Source organism: Notolepis coatsorum (assembly GCF_963971535.1).
Source record: "Notolepis coatsorum genome assembly, contig: SCAFFOLD_698, whole genome shotgun sequence".
NCBI lineage: Eukaryota > Metazoa > Chordata > Actinopteri > Aulopiformes > Paralepididae > Notolepis > Notolepis coatsorum.
In genome coordinates, this window is record NW_028172864.1 from 53603 (window position 1) to 75771 (window position 22169).

General features: G+C 47.8%; 1 protein-coding gene across 1 annotated transcript in view; it reads right to left on the reverse strand.

Moving 5' to 3' along the window:
* Nucleotides 1-22169, reverse strand: part of LOC311247950 (neurobeachin-like) — a gene marked incomplete at both ends in the record, with an annotated part of 73139 nt that overhangs the window by 46320 nt on the left and 4650 nt on the right. The gene's annotated exons all lie outside the window — the stretch shown is intronic.

Genomic DNA, 22169 nt, shown 5'->3' on the forward strand with positions numbered 1-22169 from the left:
ACTTTATGGCCTCGTAAAGTCAGAGTAACTTTCATTGGCTATGGAGTAGGCTCAACCGTGGTTTATAGTGTTTCAAAATGTGGACGGATACTGTGCCAAAGCCACCGGGACTACCTATGGAGCAGGCCGAGATTTTGCATCCCAGTTACATCAGTGATTGGCTGGTTCTCTCTGTGGATGTTTTGCTTTAGAAGAGAGTGGTGCGTGACATAACTGTCCCAGAGTGCGGGAAGAACATGTGTGAATTTGTGAAATGGGTGGCGCTCCCTTGTAATTACAGGGTGTGATGTTGTGGTGATTTTCGACCAACCCCATGTTTTTATAGGTTGTTGTGGTGATGTTCTGCATTCTATGTATAGGTTGTCCATAAGACAAAGTGTTACCATTCCAAAGTCTGTCTCTGATGTGACTTTCAGCATCATTTTGCACAATACTGCTCAATTTCACAGCGCTGCTACATATTCTATTCCACTGTATATATATTTTTTTCTAATTTAGTGTATATATTCCACTACATCCTGCACAATCGTACAGCCCTGGCCTATATTATATTCTATTGTACTTTTATTTTTATTTACATTATATATTCCATTTTATTTTATTCTACCTTACTTGTCTGCTAATGTTGCACCGAACGACCAAACTTACTTGGCAATAAAGACCTTTCTGATTCTGATTAATCTTGCAAGCATTGACTGCCTTTTTTTTTTAATAGGCCCTAATCATTTGGCATAAGTTATTGATGGCTGGTGCATTTGTTTGGCTATTGTGTCGCAAAGTAAACAAACTCCCTTTGAAATGGTGACCGCTGTGTAATTTATGTTTAATGTAGACCTTTTTTTATTTGTATGTCAGCTCTTTGACTGCCAGAGTGGAGTGGACTCAACCTTGATGACTTGGACTCGGACTATGGTAATGGGGACTCGGACTCGACTCGGGCTCTTCTTTGGTGACTCGGACTCGAGATTTAGTGAGTCGACTACAACACTGTCGCTTTTTGTAGTAACAACATTAATTTGCGTATGTATTAACATGACGCTTGATTTGTCTTTTCCTTTATGTAGAAACGTCTTCACTAGTGGCCCTGGTGCGTCCAACTCTCTCAGTAGGTGGCACCAACACCACTGGTGCGTCCAACTCTCTCAGTAGGTGGCACCAACACCACTGGTGCGTCCAACTCTCTCAGTAGGTGGCACCAACACAAGATCTGGTTGCTTACTATGCAGTAGCTTATTCTGGATCTTAATTCAGGCCTTTAGACTGTGCGTATAATGGTTGCATATGCAACCTTTTTGGGGGGGAAATGCGTGTTCATATTTGATTTGGTGACGCACCTGTAGGCTCTTAAGGCCAGTGTCCCCATATCTCTCTTCAGTCTAACCTAGTTGCCCACAATGGGAGCACTCCTTTTAGCCAAGCTCATTAAGACCTCGCCACATGTACTTTGATTCATGTGTCTTACTAATGAACCTATACTGATCATGAAGATCTGTCCACCAGCATAATTGATGAATCCGGTGAAACCATAAATACCATCTGAACCATTAGCCAAGATCTGAGCACTTATTTTCCTCAGTTGTTATCTCTCTGAACTCTGTGCCACGTTGACAGCCCCCCCCCCCCCCCCCCCCTTCGGTAACCCTGAGGTCCTGAGTACGGCTGAGGTAAATTCCCAAAGCACGGACCGGACATGACAGGTGAAGGCCTGCATCTAACTCACTAGCGTGAGGAGGCGGACGAAACGCCTGAACCACAATATCCCTGGAGCGGAAGGAACTCCGGATATTTTTAGGCACGAAGGCAGGATTAGGCCGCAGAGTGGCACCGCAATCGGAACGAAAGACAGGCACTCTGGTCGTACCGAGAGAGCACAAAGCACACCCACGCGTTCAGCGGAGGTGACGGCCAGCAAGAACGCAGTCTTGAACGACAGCTGTTCCAACGGCGCTTGCTCAAGAGGCTCAAACGGGGCCAAGGACAACCGACGAGGACCAATTGAAGATCCCAACTCGGAGACAAAGAGCGTTGCACCGGCTTAACGCGTCAAGCAGGAAACGCTTCACAAGAGGGTGGCTGAACAAGACATCCCCCTCAAATCCTTCATGATAGGAGGATATAGCTGCTGCATATACCCTCACCGTCGAAGCTGACAGTCTATCAAGGAGAGACTGGAGGTAACTAAGGACAGCATCCAGGGGGCAGGAGACTGGGTCCCGGCCCCCCGCCTTACACCACACTTGGAACATACGCCATCTGCCCGCGTAAGCGCGACAGTGGAGGGAGCATGCGCATTCCGGATGGTATCAACCACAGAAGGGTCCATCCTCTCCAGACTACCAGTAGCTGGATCAGGACCGGGAACCACACAGCTGCGTCCCGGTCCGGCGCCATCAGGATCAAGAACCTGCGCCCCTCAACGTACCCGTCCCAACAACTGACCTAACAGATATATGGGGAAGAATCCCAGGCGGCACGGCATCGGTCCCAGACCTGCCTGGCTATGTCCGGACGTAATCCCCACCCGTCAGGATGAGGACCGCCCCGCGACAGTACACCTGTACCCACATTCACCCTGCCGGGGATGTGGGGAGCCCTCAGGCCGTGCAGATGGAGGACGCCCATAGCCAGCCGCCCGCCGCCTGGTGCAGACGGGGGGAGCGTACTCCTCCCTGTCTGTCGACACTGACGTCGTATTGTCCGTCCTGATCAACACCGTTTGAGGACCAGAAGGACCGCTTTCAATACCAACACATTGAACGTAGCGCAGACCGGGCAGCATGGTTTGCCAGCTGCCCCCTACTGCGTTGACCCATGCTGGACCTTCCCATGGGACAGGTCCAGCATGGGTCTGACACCCCCCCTCCCGATTTCTCAGGCACCAGAGAACACCGGGAGGAGAACGCCACAACGATGGCTTGCTTCGTCCACAGAGATTGAATCTCGTTGACCAGAGCTGTCACTGCTGGTGACCCTGACAATAGGGTCTGTACCAAACCCGAAAACGGGTGGGGTTGTGTAAACACAAGTCCCCGCCTCAGTGTTCTCTCCATCCACCTCGACATATGGTACTGCCGTAAGTCATATGTGATGACACTCCCAACGCACCCGCCGCCATGTGGCGCAGGTCCGCCAGGAACTGTAGATAGTCGGCCCGGTCCCACCCGCTGTGCGTAGCCAACCCTGGACCCTTGCGAGCAGAGCGTTCCGTGGAATCGGGTCGGAACCTGACACTACCCACGAGGCAATCGCACCCAAGGGGGGACCCCGACAGAAAGGGCCGGTTTGATACGGGGGAAGCTGACATCAGTTCTAGGTGACAAAAGCCCCCCCACTGAACACCCCTCCAGAACATGCTGAGGAGTCGTTCTGCAGCCGGACATGCAAGGTGTGAGGCCCCCATGGGTTCCTACACACCGTAGCCCTGCAGTGATATTACTACCACCCAAATCACGCGCGCCTGCGAGACCACTACCAATCTTTCAGGAGTGGGAGGCACCAACATGATACCTGGCCTGACAAAGGCGAGGCCGGGGAAGCCTGCACTGTGTGCCTCAAAAGGTTTCGAGCCCCCCTGCTGACAACACTTATAGTTGACAGACGTAACACCAGGCTCAACCAACACAGCTTATGGTGTGGGAGCTGCTTGACAGCACAACATTCTCACGGACAGACCCAGGCTCAGCCATCAACTGTGTGTCAGCCCCTGTCCCCATGAGAAGCGAAAAGTGGGGCCGCCCGCAATTCAACGAAGGCACGCGGCCCGCAGCCAAAGGAAACAATCAGAGCCCCCTTTTTCCGCTGGTGTTGGGGGAGGGAGTGATCGGAGAGCGGGCTGCTCGCGGCAGGACGGCGACGGCTTGTATATTCCAAGCCGAGCCCATCCAACATGGCCGATCCCTCGGCCGCCAAGGCTGTCGGCCTTGTGGACACCTGTCGATTCAACGCCCAGGATACCTCTGGCAGGGGAAAACATGGCCGCCTGTCGAGGGCCTCGTCATCGCCGCTGATGAGGCCGTGCTCTCTCTTCTTCTGGCTGCGCGGTGTGAGGCGGTGTGGGGCCTAGGACAATACCGCCCGCGCTCCAGCAGAAGACCAAAATCCTCTGCGGAGAGGGGAGCCCTGAGCGGTTATAGCTTGCGGCTAGGTCAAAGCTAATAACGTCAACAACCTCGCGCAATGTGTCGACGTCGGCTGGCCCTCAAGGCCCGCCACCAGACACAATTTTTTGATAGAAAAAACAGCAATTCAAACACAGTTACTAATCGCTGCCAATTCCATACCGTGGCGGTACAGGCTTTAGCAGCCCACCAGCCACTCGCCGGGCCGACCCACCTCATGGTGTCGGCCGGGCGGGGCACTGTTTCAACATGTCAAAAGCAAAGGACTGATGCTAACACGGAGCACGAGTGGTGGTTGCAAACAGCAACCTCCACTGTGGTGTGCACCATGAAGGGGTTAATGAATAAATGAACTAACACCACGAACATACTGTAGAATGGGCAAGCCCATTGCACACAACGTTAAGGGGAGGCGGACCAGAGAGAACCAGTCCCGCATTCATTCATAATATTCACAACAGCACACCAGCCCTAGACCTCAGCCCATTTACCCATGAAGGTAAACAAAGCCCCCCCGCACTACTCCCCCAGTAGACACCGATTGACCGTGAGCATGAATGGTTGAGAGGAGGGAAGGCTGTAGCATAGACAGACATTCCCGTAGCAGAGAGACAGAACAAAAACAGTAGCCCCACTATAGCATAGCGTTCGACGCTAATGTGGACAGAAAACAGTCAGCTGAGCTTTACCCGTAAAAGGATAAAATAGGACTCAGCAAAACCCCCCACATTAGCTACCGACTAACCTTCATCAATGAACCGGTTAATAGGAGGGAAAAGCGGCAACATCCCACGGCGGGGAACATTAGAACAGTGCCCAGCATTTCAGCATTAGTGTTAGCATTAGCATTTAGCGTTAGCATTAGTGTGTAGCAGCACGCTCCAGGATCGCTTGGAACAGTCCACTTCAGGGGAACGTTCACCAAACCATCCCGCCCCTGGCGCCGACACACAACTCGGTTGTGTAACAAAACAAACCAGCATTACTAACACTAGCATCAATGCCTGATGACACAGGGCCTACCTGTGTGCAAGCCGGCTCGATAGCCAACCTCGCACGCTGTTCCTCGATCTGCTGCCACAAGACGAGGGAACATCAGAATAGACCCGACGTGTCGTTGGAACATACCCCGAAGATTCCAGGGGTAAGCAAATCTCCGTAAGCACTCAATATTATCTAAACCTTTCGAACAACTAGTTGCATAGGGCGTCTTGCATCCGCTATGATGGAAACGAAAATAGAGGAAGAGTGAGTGGTGGCCATGCCCAGTACTAATATAGTACGGCAGTAGGGGCGGGGCCTGGCAGGTGAGGGGTGTATTTTGGTTTATTCATTGATGGAGTACACTAGGTACATGAGATGAGGTATATCTCGGTATGGCTCAAGAGCGGGACGCGATGCCAATATACGAAATATAACTGTCTGTAGTGTGGTTAACCATCTGTATTGTGGATAACCGTCTGTAGTGTGGTTAACCGTCTGTATTGAGGATAACCGTCTGTAGTGTGGTTAACCGTCTGTAGTGTGGTAGTAAAAGGGTTAACCGTCTGTAGTGTGGTAGTGAAATGGTTAACCGTCTGTAGTGTGGTTAACCATCTGTATTGTGGATAACCGTCTGTAGTGTGGTAGTGAAAGGGTTAACTGCCTGTAGTGTGGTTAACCGTCTGTAGTGCGGTAGTGAAAGGGTTAACTGCCTGTATTGTGGATAACCATCTGTAGTGTGGTAGTAAAAGGGTTAACCGTCTGTAGTGTGGTTAACCGTCTGTAGTGTGGTAGTGAAAGGGTTAACCGTCTGTAGTGTGGTAGTGAAAGGGTTAACCATCTGTAGTGTGGTACTGTAGTGAAGGGGTTAATACAGGTCTTTGTGATGCTGGTGGAGTAGAACAGGTTAACAGTCAGGACACCAGCACACTGTCATCACTGGCTTCATATCAATCATTAATTACAGAATGTTGGTCTGGGACCTCCTTCAGGCTGATGATGACGCATGGAAAACACATTAACTATATACAAAAGGCAGGGCGACCAATCATAGTCCACCCATCATCAGTGGCAAAAGGCCACACTTGGAAATCACAGACAATTCTAAATAGATTCATCAATACGAATCAAAAATAGATATATTCAATAAGTATGACACATATTTAAACATTTAAATTAAGTAGGGGTTTAGGAATAGTAACAATTATAGTCGATTTATAATATTTTACACATCATCAGTGTCAATAGGCTTGGGAGCTCACACTCACAGCTTAATCTCTTTTCCATTATATGCCTGTGGACATATGAGGACATGTGACATATGAGGCCAGTCGGCCCAGTCCCAGGCCAAAACATTGCAATAAATAAAGAATATTGAGCAAGTGATGACAGTTGAAGCAATTGTGAAATCAATTGATAAATGGCATATATCTTTTAATTGACCACATAGCATAATTGCTATTAATAGCAACATCCCCATACATTTTTATAGCAAAATCCCTATACATTTGAATAGCAAAATTCCTATATTTGAATAGCAAAATCCCCATACATTTTTATAGCAAAATCCACATACATTTTAATAGCAAAATCCCTATACATTTGAATAGCAAAATCCCTATACATTTGATTAGCAAAATCCCTATACATTTGAATAACAAAATCCCTATACATTTGAATAACAAAATCCCTATACATTTGAATAGCAAAAATCCCTATATTTGAATAGCAAAATCCCCATAAATTTCTATAGCAAAATCCACATACATTTGAATAGCAAAATCCCTATACATTTGAATAGCAAAATCCCTATATATTTGAATAGCAAAATCCATATACATTTGAATAGCAAAATCCCTATACATTTGAATAGCAAAATCCCTATATATTTGAATAGCAAAATCCCTATATATTTGAATAGCAAAATCCCCATACATTTTAATAGAAGAATCCCTATTTATTTTAATAGCAAAGTCCCTAAACATCTTGAGCTAACCCCCTCCGGTGGACTGCAGCGACAGAGACTCAGTAGCCGCAGGGCTGTTCCCAGAGTCACTGCTCCTGGCCAGGCCGCGTGAATACCTTACCCAAGGCAGTTGTCCTTCCGCGTTCGGTTTGCACGCCCTGATTGGCCTCTCAGCGCCCAATCGCGTTAACGCTACTATCGCCTAACTACTCGCTCAATATACTACTATCACTCAACTCGCTAAACCGCCGTGCATCAGCTTTCAGTTCCGCAGCCCAAGTCCTCGCCCATTTCCTCATATTGTTTTCATCTCTCTATATTAACGTAACGCGCTATTCATATCAATCGACATCACATCAATATAAATAACGTATTGTTTTCATCTCTTACATCAATATAAATAACGTATTGTTTTCATCTCTCTATATTAACGTAATGCGCTATTCATATCAATCGGCATCACATCAATATAAATAACATATTGTTTTCATCTCTCTATATTAACGTAACACGCTATTCATATCAATCGGCATCACATCAGTAGTGAGTTGAGTGATAGTGAGTTGAGTGATAGTTAGTTTTAGTATATGATGCACGGCGGTAGCGAGTTGAGTGATAGTGAGTTGAGTGATAGTTAGTTTTAGTATATGATGCACGGCGGAGATAAAAACAATACGAGGAAATGGGCGAGGACTTTGGCTGTGGAACTGAAAGCTGATGCACAGCGGTAGCGAGTTGAGTGATAGTAGTATATTGAGCGAGTAGTGCGGCGATAGTAGGGCTTGTGAGGTTTCTGTCCTTGCCTTCTCACTCGTTCTGTTCCTTTAACCACCCTCGCTTTGTTTTCATTCATTTTTTCTGTCAAGTATTTCAATTCCCTCGTTCACACGTTTCTCCCCGCTGACGTCATCTGAGACGTCGCTGATTGGTTCCCTCACTTCCCCACGCTTTTCAATCACATTCCCCAGCTGTCACTGCCTTTCAATCAATCGATCCCTCATTATTTATACCCCGTTTTCCCCACCCTAAGTTGTTGGTTCGTCTTGATTTGTCGCTGGATGTTTTTCCCCGTTGCTTCTTTTTCACTGTGCTATTCTCCAGGAATTCCTAGAAGCCTTCGCTTGGATACCTGCTCCGTGGCGCGCGCTCGCCTCCACTGTTGTTCCTGTTCCTTTACGCAGCTCGTCTGGGTGAGTTTTTCTAGATTGACTGTCTTGACCTATTTCCGATTTTCGTGTGTAAACCTTTACACTGAAGTCTACCACCTTTTTGTCAGACAGTCACTCACCCAGCCATTATCGTTTTTGCTCTTTCCTTTTTTGGAATAATATTTTGGGGATCTTCCACCTCCCACTGTGTATTGACACGAAGATATTATTTCACATTTGGACTGTGTTTGGATTTTTGCTCACTGTGTATTTACACGAAGATATTGTTTCACATTTGGACTGTGTTTGGATTTTTGCTCACTGTGTGTTTACACGAAGATAGTATTTCACATTTGGACGGTGTTTGGATTTTTGCTCACTGTGTGTTTTACATGAAGATATTCACTTGGGCTGTTTTTGGAATATTGCACATCACTGTGTTGTTTAACACGAAGAATATAACACCCTGTCCTCCTGCTCGTTTCAAGTCTGCTCTGTCACTGACCCGTTCCCTCTCTCCCTCTCTCGGTCTTACACAACATCTGAGAGGTCCGCCGTGAGAGTCTGCAGAGCGGTACAGAGGTCTGCTCCTGCTTCCCAAGACTACCCTTCCGGGAGAAGCTGCAGAGCAGCAGAACTTTGCCCCTTGTTCATTGTACCTGTTCTTGTTGACCTGCTTTCCCTGTTTCACTTATTCCTATTCTCAAATAAACAAGCCCTCGTATTTGGCAACTCTGAATCCAACTCTCTTGTGTCGTTAGCGTTTGGGGTCGGTGTCAAACCATAACATTACGAACCAACCATGACGACCCCAGCCGACACAGAGGGGGTCAGAACCGCACTTGCAATTCAAGTCGAGTTGACCAGGGATCACGGTCTCCAGCTTGAGCGGGCTGCGGCTGCGGTGCAGAACCTCAGGGACCAGGTCCTGCCTATGCAGGGTTCAATGGCCGCTATGGCGGGACAACAGTCCGAGATTCTCGCCCAGCTTAACTCGCTGGGCGACGCCGTTAATACTTTTCATCTCTCACACCCTTCAGGAACATTCCCCGCAGCCCCAGCAGATCTCGCACCTCGGGAACCCCTTCTCTCCGTCCCACGGCTGTTCGACGGTAATCCCGAGGAATGTGCCACATTCATCATGCAATGTGAGTTGGTTTTCCGTCATCAACCAAGCCGTTTTTCTGCTCAGGGGTCCCGAGTGGCTTATATAACCAACCTACTTTCAGGCCATGCTGCCCAGTGGGTCACTTCCTCCTGGGCAATGGAAGCAGATTTTTTGTTCTCCTACCCAGACTTCGTGGCGGAGCTCCGCAGAGTGTTCCACCATCCAGCCCGAGGTCTGGACCCTGGAGCCCGGTTGGGGACCTTCCGACAAGGGAGCAGCAGGGTGACGGACTATGTCATGGAGTTTCGACTGGCGGCGGTGGAGAGTGGATGGAACGAACCTGCTCTTCGCCTAACCTTCATAAGGGGGCTCAGTGACGCAGTCCGGGACCAGCTCGCTACCAGGGAGGTGCCCGACTCCCTCGAGGAGCTTTTTAGCCTTGTCATCCGTATTGACGGACGCCTCCTGGAGAGAAGGCGCGAGAGGACCCGACTGTCACCTCCTGAAACACCCCGGACTCCTGGACGCCCCGTCCCCAACACTACTGATGGTAACAGGCTTCCCCGTCCGGTGCGCGAGGAGGAACCCATGCAGCTGGGACGCTCTCATCTGAGCCAGGCGGAGCGTCAGGCAAGGCTCAGGTCCGGTCTCTGCCTCTACTGCGGAGGTGCGGGACACCGTATCGCCGACTGCCCTATCCGGCCAAAAGATCGGGCTCACCAAGACCCCGGGAGATCCTGGTGAGCCGTTTTTCCCATTCCCAGCGCCGCGCACCACCTGACCATCTGTTGAGCGTCACCCTGGCCTGGGGGGACCAACGTGCCACGGTGGAGGCCCTCATCGACTCTGGGGCAGACGAGAACTTCCTCGACTTCGAGTTTGCCACCCAAGCCAACATACCTCTTGAGGCCCTTGTGAGGCCCTTGGAGATCTTTTCGTTGGACCAACACCGCCTGGCCGACATCTCTCAACGGACCGGCCCAGTCTTGCTGACCATTGCTGGGAACCACGTAGAGAGGATCCAGTTCCTCATTACCCAATCCCCCCTTGTCCCGGTGGTCCTGGGTAGGCCCTGGCTCGCGCTGCACGAGCCCCACATCGCCTGGGCCTCCGGTACCATCAGGGGCTGGAGCTCCTCCTGTCACGCCCGCTGTCTACAGGCGGCGTCTTGTCCCCCGCCCCGGAGACCGGCTGGTGAGTTGCCCCCGGATCCCTCGTCCATTCCTCCCGAGTACCACGACCTCATGGAGGTATTCAGTAAGACCAGGGCTCAGTCCCTTCCACCTCACCGCCCCTATGACTGCGCCATCGACCTCCGCCAAGGGGCTCCCCTTCCCGGCAGCCGCCTCTACAGTCTGACTGTCCCGGAGAAGAAGGCGATGGATCTCTACATCTCTGAGTCATTGGAAGCAGGACTCATTCGGCCTTCCTCCTCCCCGGTGGCGGCCGGGTTCTTCTTTGTTGGTAAGAAGGATGGGGACCTGCGACCCTGCATCGACTATCGTCAGCTCAACGAGATCACCATCAAGAATAAATACCCCCTACCTCTCATGAGCTCCACCTTCGAGCCACTGACCCAGGCCTCGTTCTTCACCAAGCTGGATCTCCGAAGTGCCTATCATCTTGTCCGTATCCGTGAGGGCGATGAATGGAAGACCGCCTTCAAGACCCCCAGGGGCCACTATGAGTACCTTGTGATGCCGTTCGGCCTCACCAACGCCCCGGCGGTATTCCAGGCACTCATGAACGATGTCCTCCGTGACATGCTGGAGGTGTTCGTGGTGGTGTACCTGGACGACATTCTTATCTTTTCCAGGACCCTCGAGGAACACATCCTGCATGTCCGCCGGGTGCTGGAGCGCCTCCTCCACAATCGGCTCTTCGTCAAGGCGGAGAAGTGCCGTTTCCACTCCAACTCCGTCGACTACCTGGGCTTCATCGTGGAGAAGGGCTTGACCCGAGCGGATCCTCGCAAGATCCAGGCTGTGGAGGATTGGCCGGAACCCACCACCCGGAAGGAGCTACAGAGTTTCCTCGGGTTCGCAAACTTCTACCGAAGGTTCATCCGGAACTACAGCCAAGTGGCGGAGCCTCTTACCAAGCTGACCTCCCCCGCTCTGCCGTTCGACTGGTCCCCAGCGGCACGCGCTGCGTTCCGCTCCCTCAAGAGAAGGTTCACTTCCGCTCCTATCCTGCTCCACCCTGACCCCAAGAGACAGTTCATCGTGGAGGTGGACGCTTCGGATTCTGGCCTGGGCGCTGTCCTATCTCAGCGTTCTCCTTCCGACCAGAAGGTACATCCTTGCGCCTTCTACTCGCGTCGCTTCCTCCCCGCCGAGAGGAACTACGACACCGGCAATCGGGAGCTACTGGCGGTCGTGGCTGCTCTGGAGGAGTGGCGTCATTGGCTAGAGGGTGCCGAGGAGCCTTTTACCATCTGGACGGACCACAAGAACCTAACGTTCATCCGCGCTTCCAGGCGCCTCAACGGTCGGCAGGCGAGATGGGCCAGTTTCCTCAGTCGGTTCGACTTCTCGCTGACCTTCCGCCCCGGTTCCCGCAACACGAAGGCCGACTCCCTGTCCCGGATGCACTCCAAGGGGGCTCCACCCTCTGAGGACCCATCTCCCATCATCCCGGAGGCCCGAGTGGTTGGAGCCATCACCTTGGGCATCGAGGGTGTGGTGAGGCGTGCCCTACGCTTCCAACGTGCCCCAAGCAACGTCCCTAGGAGCCGTCTCTTCGTCCCTGACTCTGTCCGGTCCCAGGTACTGCTGTGGGGCCATACCAGCCGGTTCGCCTGCCACCCAGGCGTCCATCGCACGTTCTCCTTCCTGGCTCGTCGTTTCTGGTGGCCCACCATGCGGAACGACGTCAAGGAGTTCGTTTTGGCCTGCGCGGTCTGTGCCCGCAGCAAGGCCTCTCACCAGGCACCCTCCGGGCTCTTGCAGCCACTTCCCGTTCCAAGCCGTCCGTGGTCACATGTGGCGCTCGACTTCGTCACTGGTCTACCCTCCTCCCAGGGGAACACCTGCCTTCTGACCGTGGTGGATCGATTCAGCAAGGGGGTCCACCTCGTGGCCCTCTCCAAGCTTCCCTCAGCAGCCGAGACGGCGGACCTCCTGACGCACCACGTGTTCCGCCTTCACGGTTTTCCCCAGGACATCGTCTCTGACCGGGGGCCCCAGTTCACCTCCCAGGTATGGCGGGCTTTCTGCAAGGGATTGGGGGCAACGGTCAGTCTCTCCTCTGGCTACCATCCCCAGACAAACGGGCAGACGGAGAGGATGAACCAGAGCGTGGAGTCTGCTCTTCGGTGTGTGGCAGCCGAGAGGCCGGCATCCTGGAGTCGTTTCCTTCCCTGGGTTGAATACTCGATCAACTCAATGGTCAGTTCCGCCACCGGCCTCTCCCCTTTTGAGGCCTCCCTGGGCTACCAGCCCCCTCTTTTTCCCGCACTGGAGACGGAAGTGGCAGTTCCCTCCGTGCAGGTCCACCGACCGCTGCCGTCGCGTTTGGGAGATCACCAGGACCGCGCTGCTCCGGACATCTGAGCGCGCCTGTCGTGGTGCCGACCGGCGCCGGGTTCCCGCGCCGACTTACCGCCCTGGGCAGAGGGTGTGGCTCTCCGCGAAGGACCTCCCGCTACGGTCCTCGGCCAAGAAGCTCAACCCTCGCTTCGTCGGTCCTTTCGAGGTCCTGAAGGTACTCAGTCCGGCGGCCCTGCGCCTGAAGCTTCCTGCATCCATGCACATCCACCCCGTGTTCCATGTCTCCCGGGTTAAGCCCGTCTCCCTCAGTCCCCTTATGCCTCCGGCTCCTGATCCACCGCCTCCTGTGCTAGTGGATGGTCACCCCCAGTGGCAGGTCCGCCGGTTGATGGGCGTTCGTCGGCGGGGCCGGGGATTCCAATACCTGGTGGACTGGGAGGGTTACGGCCCTGAGGAGCGTAGCTGGGTCTCCCGGCAGCTCATCGTGGATCCCGGCTTGATCACCGACTTCCATCGGGCCCATCCTGACGAGCCGGGTCGGCCTGGTCGCCGGGCGGCTCCCGTGGAGGGGGGGGTACTGTGAGGTTTCTGTCCTTGCCTTCTCACTCGTTCTGTTCCTTTAACCACCCTCGCTTTGTTTTCATTCATTTTTTCTGTCAAGTATTTCAATTCCCTCGTTCACACGTTTCTCCCCGCTGACGTCATCTGAGACGTCGCTGATTGGTTCCCTCACTTCCCCACGCTTTTCAATCACATTCCCCAGCTGTCACTGCCTTTCAATCAATCGATCCCTCATTATTTATACCCCGTTTTCCCCACCCTAAGTTGTTGGTTCGTCTTGATTTGTCGCTGGATGTTTTTCCCCGTTGCTTCTTTTTCACTGTGCTATTCTCCAGGAATTCCTAGAAGCCTTCGCTTGGATACCTGCTCCGTGGCGCGCGCTCGCCTCCACTGTTGTTCCTGTTCCTTTACGCAGCTCGTCTGGGTGAGTTTTTCTAGATTGACTGTCTTGACCTATTTCCGATTTTCGTGTGTAAACCTTTACACTGAAGTCTACCACCTTTTTGTCAGACAGTCACTCACCCAGCCATTATCGTTTTTGCTCTTTCCTTTTTTGGAATAATATTTTGGGGATCTTCCACCTCCCACTGTGTATTGACACGAAGATATTATTTCACATTTGGACTGTGTTTGGATTTTTGCTCACTGTGTATTTACACGAAGATATTGTTTCACATTTGGACTGTGTTTGGATTTTTGCTCACTGTGTGTTTACACGAAGATAGTATTTCACATTTGGACGGTGTTTGGATTTTTGCTCACTGTGTGTTTTACATGAAGATATTCACTTGGGCTGTTTTTGGAATATTGCACATCACTGTGTTGTTTAACACGAAGAATATAACACCCTGTCCTCCTGCTCGTTTCAAGTCTGCTCTGTCACTGACCCGTTCCCTCTCTCCCTCTCTCGGTCTTACACAACATCTGAGAGGTCCGCCGTGAGAGTCTGCAGAGCGGTACAGAGGTCTGCTCCTGCTTCCCAAGACTACCCTTCCGGGAGAAGCTGCAGAGCAGCAGAACTTTGCCCCTTGTTCATTGTACCTGTTCTTGTTGACCTGCTTTCCCTGTTTCACTTATTCCTATTCTCAAATAAACAAGCCCTCGTATTTGGCAACTCTGAATCCAACTCTCTTGTGTCGTTAGCGTTTGGGGTCGGTGTCAAACCATAACAGGGCTAACACGATTGGGCGCTGAGAGGCCAATCAGGGCGCGCAAACCGAACGCGGACTGCCTTGGGTAAAGTATTTACGCGGCCAGGCCACCATTTCCTTCACTATACTGTATGTCAACACAATGAGATCATTTAATTAATACTGACTATTATCTGATCATAGATTTCCCTCTCCCCACTGTCAAACAATTCAGCACCAAATCCTTTCTAAATAATATCCACTCAAATGTGTATTTATCTAATGTGTATCTATTTATTTAGGCTACCGTTGTAACATGTCCAGCAGACAGAAACAGGGTAGGAAAACAATATTATCTGTTGCTAGATAGCATAACTTGCTTGCTAAAAACATTCAGTTTGGTGGCTTGATGTGAAACCATCAGGGTTAAAGTAGGTGAAGGTAGGAAACACATGGCAGCAGTCAGAGAGCATGGCCCCAGACGCAACATGTCATTGTTTGGCTGCTAGACCAAGCCTCTTATTGGTGGAAATCAGTCAAACGTGTGGTGGAATCTCAGCTAATAATGACCCAGTTGGAACTGTGCAAGAATGATTGTTTGAATCAAGGATAGAATCTGATAAGAGAAATGTATTATCAGTGCAGTTTACAAGGTGTAGCTGAAAAGAGCCCCACTTGCTCTAGCTTAAATAAGGGGGGTGGGGGCCTGCCCAGAACCATTTCTAAGAAGCTGCGCTTCATATGTTAATAGTGGAATTCAGACATGGCTATGTCTGGACAAAAAATGCAAACCTATAATTACCAACAGGAAAAAAGCTTCCTGTGTTGCCCTGGCAACGGGCAGTTTTATCGTTACAATGCAGTAGGTACACAATACATGATGTCTTGAGACATAAAGCAGAATGTGTGGGGGACTGAAAGTAACACCTGTGTGTCTTCTTGCATCTTCACGAAGAAATTGAGAACAGAAAAAGAACGATTGTCACGTAGACAATTTCCACAGAACACTTGCATTTTACATAGAAATTGAGAACAGAAAAATAATGATTGTCGCGTAGGCAATTTCCACAGAAGTGCATCCGTAGACATTTTCTGAGCAGGGTTAAAGGGCAAATACAAAAATAAAGATTTTCCTATGACAAACTGTAAAATGATCACTGCAGACATGCATTTGAACCGGGTCTATTTGATCCCACTTTTCACCCGGGCCCTAAATCAACTGTAACCACTTGGATAACGTATGTTGGCTGTTCTGAAGCACATCTTTCATACCTTTTCGATTTAAATCCAGGAACGACCACAATAACTGCATGCCATGGTGGAGAGCTAATCACTGATGTCAACTTACTGAATGGTGGCAGGTATCTCTAATAGCATAATGTGCTGCTCAATCGGGGCATAACACCACTAGTCATAGCTGGTACTGGTTATTTAAAAAGGCTTTAACTGGGCTTAATTGAAGGGTCAAACAAATTAATCCAAGAACATACAATAGGAGTATCATATTTCAAGCTACAATTCAGCAGAGGTGTAGATTTGAGGCACACGACTTGGACTAGAGTTAGACTTGACTCGACAAAATCATGAAAAACTCGACTTTGACTTTAACACCAATGACTCAGGACTTCACTCTGACTTGAGCCGTGTGACTTGAAAGACTTGATACTCTCCCCAAGTACTGTAAAGCAAATCAATTCATTTATTTCTAAAGTTTAATTTCCCTGATTACAGTTCCACTTTGGATCTGTCAGCCACCAATCAAGTTGAGCGAGCAGAGAAGGAAGTTGTGTGTCAGTGCAGAATCATCTAAAATTGTAAATGTTTGAAATGGCATTACTTTTGTACAAGAGTGGGACATGAGTGTAAAGACTTGAGACTTACTTGGGACTTGCAAAACAATGACTTGGTCCCCCCTCTGAAATTCAGTGACATTACCTTTTGATAGATAATTACTAGGGATGCTCGATATTGGCTTTTTTACCGATACCGATATACCGATATTGTCCAACTCTTGGTTAACATTACATATCTCTTGTTGTGGAATTAACACACCATTATGTATACTTTTGACAATAAATAAAATCAGAATTTGTTCTTACTTGCTTGGGTAAATAAAGGTTATAGAAATGTAAAAAAAACAACAATACCGATATTTTCCGATATCACATTTTAATGCCGATACTGGCCGATAATATCGGTAGGCCGATAATATCGGACATCCCTAATAATTGCACATCTGGAATGGGGTGTGTAGCAAAGAGCCACTCTCACGCATCACTTTAATAATACGGCAATGTGATATCTGATTCGTGTTTAAGTTTGGACACTGTATAATATAATGTGTTAAGTTTGGACACAGAAATATTTAGGCCTAGCTTCATGCGATTATTATGAACACAAAATACACCCAAGCAAGCCCTTGTCAGTACTGTAGGTACAAAAACTACAATCTTATTCTGAATAAATTAAAGCAAATAGGACTGAAATAGGATGATGTTTATAAGCAATGTTAGAGATGTTTGTTGTTTGAGTATAGCGATAATGGAGATGTTTGTTGCTTTTGTAATAGCAATAATAGAGATGTTTGTTGTTCTAGTATAGCAATGATAGAGATGTTTGTTGTTTTTGTAATAGCAATAATAGAGATGTTTGTTGTTTTAGTATAGCAATAAGAGATGTTTGTTGTTTTAGTATAGCAATAAAAGATGTTTGTTTTAGTATAGCAATAATAGAGATGTTTGTTGTTTTAGTATAGTAATAATAGAGATGTTTGTTGTTTTAGTATAGCAATAAGAGATGTTTGTTGTTTTAGTATAGCAATAAGAGATGTTTGTTGTTTTAGTATAGCAATAATAAAGATGTTTGTTGTTTTAGTATAGCAATAATAGAGATGTTTGTTGTTTTAGTATAGCAATAATAGAGATGTTTGTTGTTTTAGTATAGCAATAATAGAGATGTTTGTTGTTTTAGTATAGCAATAATAGAGATGTTTGTTGTTTAAGTATAGCGATAATAGAGATGTTTGTTGTTTTAGTATAGCGATAATAGAGATGTTTGTTGTGTTAGTATAGCGATAATAGAGATGTTTGTTGTTTAAGTATAGCGATAATAGAGATGTTTGTTGCTTTAGTATAGCGATAATAGAGATGTTTGTTGTTTTAGTATAGCGATAATAGAGATGTTTGTTGTTTTAGTATAGCGATAATAGAGATGTTTGTTGTTTTAGTATAGCGATAATAGAGATGTTTCTTGTTTGAGATCTGTGTTCCAAAGTACTCCAGCAGTACTACATTTCCAGCAGTTGTAAAGTGTCGCTCACCCTCGGCCCACATGGAAGAGGAGTCCTTCTCCAGGGACATTCGACATGGGGAAACTCTCAACGTATTTCATCATCACTTAAAGGGGAATTACACCCCATTTTCAGAATTCATACATGTTATTCCTCTTGTCTAAGACGGTACAAAGGTATTAGTGAAAATTAACAACTCTCTCCAAAATCCAAACTAGAGTGTTAAAACTGCGATGTCATCAAGTAAAAAAGTCTGAAGCTGCTCCATAGACAATGAATTGAGAATGATTTTAGAGCACCCAGGGAAATGTTCTGAGTTCATACTGTAGGTACATTTCCTGTTTCAGAACTGAGACCACTACGTAAGGGATAATGTATAGCTACGAGGTCATTGTCGCAAAATAATTGACCGACACGGAGTTTAAAACACCGAGGCGCAGCCGAGGTGTTTTAAACGTCAGTGAAGGTCAATTATTTTGCGACAATGACCGAGTATAGGCTATACATTATCCCGCTTATTACATGGCTAACTTACTAACAAATACCTAATTCATCGACAAGACGAGATCAAATGCAGACGCAGTTGTTCTGTGGCTCTGTCAGCCCAAATAAAGTGATTATTATTATCGGCAGCCGGCAGGTCTGTGGTCTGATTGCATGACTGAGTGCAGCTGTGCATATGCTGAGCAGCACTGATACAGTGTGTGTAGTGGGCTTGATTGGTCCAGCTGCGCACAGCGGTCATTATTGTTCGGCAGAGGTCCGTTATCGAGTAATATCGGACCTCTGACGAGCGCTATTGACCAATCACAAGCAAGCATTTCGGCGAATGTGAAAACGCCATGTAATAAGTAAGGGTGTTTTAAACGTCAGTGAAGGTCAATTATTTTGCGATGATGACCGAGTATAGCTAGCTATACATTATCCCATTTATTACATGGCTAACTTACTAACAATATACCAAATTCATTTTACAAAATCGACAAGACGAGATCAAATGCAGACGCAGTTGTTCTGTGGCTCTGTCAGCCCAAATAAAGTGATTATTATTATCGCCGGCAGCCCGGCAGGTGTGTCTAATTGCACTGAAACAGTGTGTGTCAGTGGGGCTTGATTACTCCAGCTGCGAAAAACAATAATCACGGGTGGTTATCGAAAAATAATTCACCGCTGTCGGGGGCTATTGACCAATCACAATCAAGCATTTCGGCGAATGTTAAAACGCCATGTAATAATATAGAATAACGTAGTGTTCTGTGACATTCTGTGGGTCCACAAAATCTCACAACGTCTCCCATTCATTGTCAATGGAGCAGCTCCAGATTCTATACTTGATGACATCACAAGTCTGAGTCTTACTTCTCTGGTTTCTGGCTTTGGGAGAGAGAGTAGCTCATGTTCACTCATATTGATTGAGCTGTCTCAGGCCATGTTTAAGCCACAGTACAGCAGTGTATGCTTGGCGGCCGAGGTCCTTCGCAATACTGACATATTCTCCTGCTCTGTTTGACCACAGGAAGAACCCTTACACAAATCTGTTATTATCCTGAACCCAAAGAGAAACCTGATCATCCCTTACATTACAAAGTACTTTAAAGTTCTCACAGTATATTCATAGTATTTGATCGCAAACGTTTTGGTGGCAAACAGGTGATGGTAATCAAAACGCAGGTGATTATCATTAAAAGTCCCCTGCACTCAAAAACATGTTTTTTTTTTTATTTTATAGTTAACGCCTCTTGAGGCGTGACTTTACAGATTATTATTTGTGCAGAACTTGTCACATTCTATTTGTTTATTTATTTGTATGTACATGCAAGCAAGCATACAGTTCTCATACAAACACATAAATCCAGTTCCCCCATGGGCAAAAAGGAGCTTTTTTACCTGCCCCCTATTCCTGAACTAAAGAAGTAACACTTGATGGTCGACGTATAACCTAATTTACACAAAATAATAATTTATACAATATACAAAGAAACAAACAATTCACAGATGAAACAAGAAAAAAAGGAAAGAAAGAAAAGAAAATATCCCACTATTCAGATTCATATTGATAATGACTAAATATTATATTTTTATAAATTTCCTTTAATTGACAAATATTATGATCGCTATGGAGAGAATTCCACAATTTTATACCAATAACTGAAGGACACATCTGTTTAAGTGTGGTACGTTAAATGTCCTCCTACTAAACTCACTTTCTAAATGAAAAAGATGTTGTAACTTTTCTGGCAGTATCTTATTTACTCTTACACTGGAGTAGGGGGGGTGTGGGGGGGCTTCTCTGTACTTCCTCAAAATCTGGGCCTCCTGTATGATGCAACAAATCCTGCGAAATCTATCACGGTCGCTGTTGCCCAGCTGGCCACACTGTCAGGGAGGTATAGATATGGGCAGGGTAATAGAAAGTAATATTCAATATACAACATTTAGAAACACATGTGGAAGGGATCTTTAAATGACAACTGTGGCCAATGAGCTGTAGCATTGCGCCATACATACTGTACAGCAAACACGCCATGAGAACAATATGAATAGGATGCATGCACCACCATCAGGCCAAGCATTCATTATCCTACTTGTGAATGCGATAACTCGAATAGCTTTTATTCAAGTATTTTCAAATTTGTGGTGCACATTATATTCACCTACACGATTAACTCTATATTTTGGTGACCCTGTGACCTTTCCTCTAGCTAGCGCCACCATCGGGCCACACTTTCAATTTTAGAATTAGTGTACCTTGACTACCTTCAGTTCAAATCGTTTCTAATTTGCTGTGCACGTTCATGAACTTTAGAGGAAGAAGCCTATTGCTTTTGTTATCGCTAGTTATATCATAGTGTATGTCCATGCATCCCTGTGACATAACACAATACGGTGTAACAGCTCACAAGGTGTGCACTACTTAATAATAATAATAATAATGGATTGGATTTATATAGCGCTCTTCATGACACCCCAGTGACCCCAGAGCGCTTACAGAGTCCATTATTCGTTCATACACAGTCATACCGGTGGTGGTAAGCTACAATTGCAGCCAGACTCACGGAAGCGTGGTGAATAATCATCGCCTACGGCCCCTCCGACCACCACCAACATTCATTCACATGCATACACATTCATACGAGGCAAGTAGGTTAAGTGTCTTGCCCAAGGACACAACGGCAGTGGGATGGACATGGGCTTGAGCGGGATTCGAACCACCAACCCTTCGATCATTGGACGACCGGCTCTACCCCTGAGCCACGCCGCCCCACTTATCTGTAGCACATCAGAATGTCTGCTCAGCGTGACCTATGAGACACGATCTGCTTTAGAACGTGTGTATTTTATTCTTCCTGGAGCGAAGCACTTTGGCACAAGAATATCTAGACATAGCTGATCTCCTATATAACCTATGTCAGGACAGTCAATGGGAAGGTGTCAACAGATAAAGCTGGGGCCCTGGCGAGGCTAGAGTCTAATTAAACAGGTTAAGGCCACAAAGTGAAATGGGAGCAGTGGGTTGTGAGTGGAATATTGCGATTGGAGGGTTGGTGATGCGGGTAGACCAGACCTGCTGGGGCACTGGGGCCTGCGATCGGGGTGGCAGGATGTTAATAACGGTGGAATAGTGTTTAATTAGAAGAGCACATCCCTTTCACACCTCTCCCCAACACTCCAACCACCCCCCCCCGCGCCCCACTCCTGTCTACCGCACCACGCCGTCATGACATCCCTGTCAGCGCGGGTCATTACCGAGTTATTTTTTTTTCTAATGAATTTCTCGGCATGTTTTTCTGTCTGCCTTACATCTAATTAGCTGACAATAATGTATCGAACTCGGAGCGCGGGCTAAATATAAATATGCATGAATATGCAGCGAGAGCCGGGGAGGAGGAGGAGGAGGAGGAGGAGGAGGGCGGTGACAACATCTCAGGAGCGGAGTAGCGCAGCCGGGCCGCTCTCTCTCTCTTCTTCCCCCCGTTAGTCGCTGTTCAGATCAGACAGTTGACAACGCAAACCTCTCAACTCCTTACGCTCCTACGAGCCAGGCACTAATTATCCGGCAAGGTCTACCAGTGCCAGCTACTGGCTTCAAATAACGCTCTCCCACAAAGAGCGGTGAAGTGTAGCCTAGCGCGGCTACCACTTAGGGACCGCATGACTACTTAAGCAAATACGACATACCTGTGGGCGCCGCTACGTTTCCTTTGGGCCACTGATACAAAAAATGTTTATTCATCACGATAACCGTAGTTACAGTCATGTCTAATAGAGAAAAGATAACACGCGGATTATGCATTTCACGTGTAACTACTCTTGATGGGGCGAAAAACCTTCCCTGAAAAAGGATCCAAACAATTCAAACTCCATCTGTGTAACTCA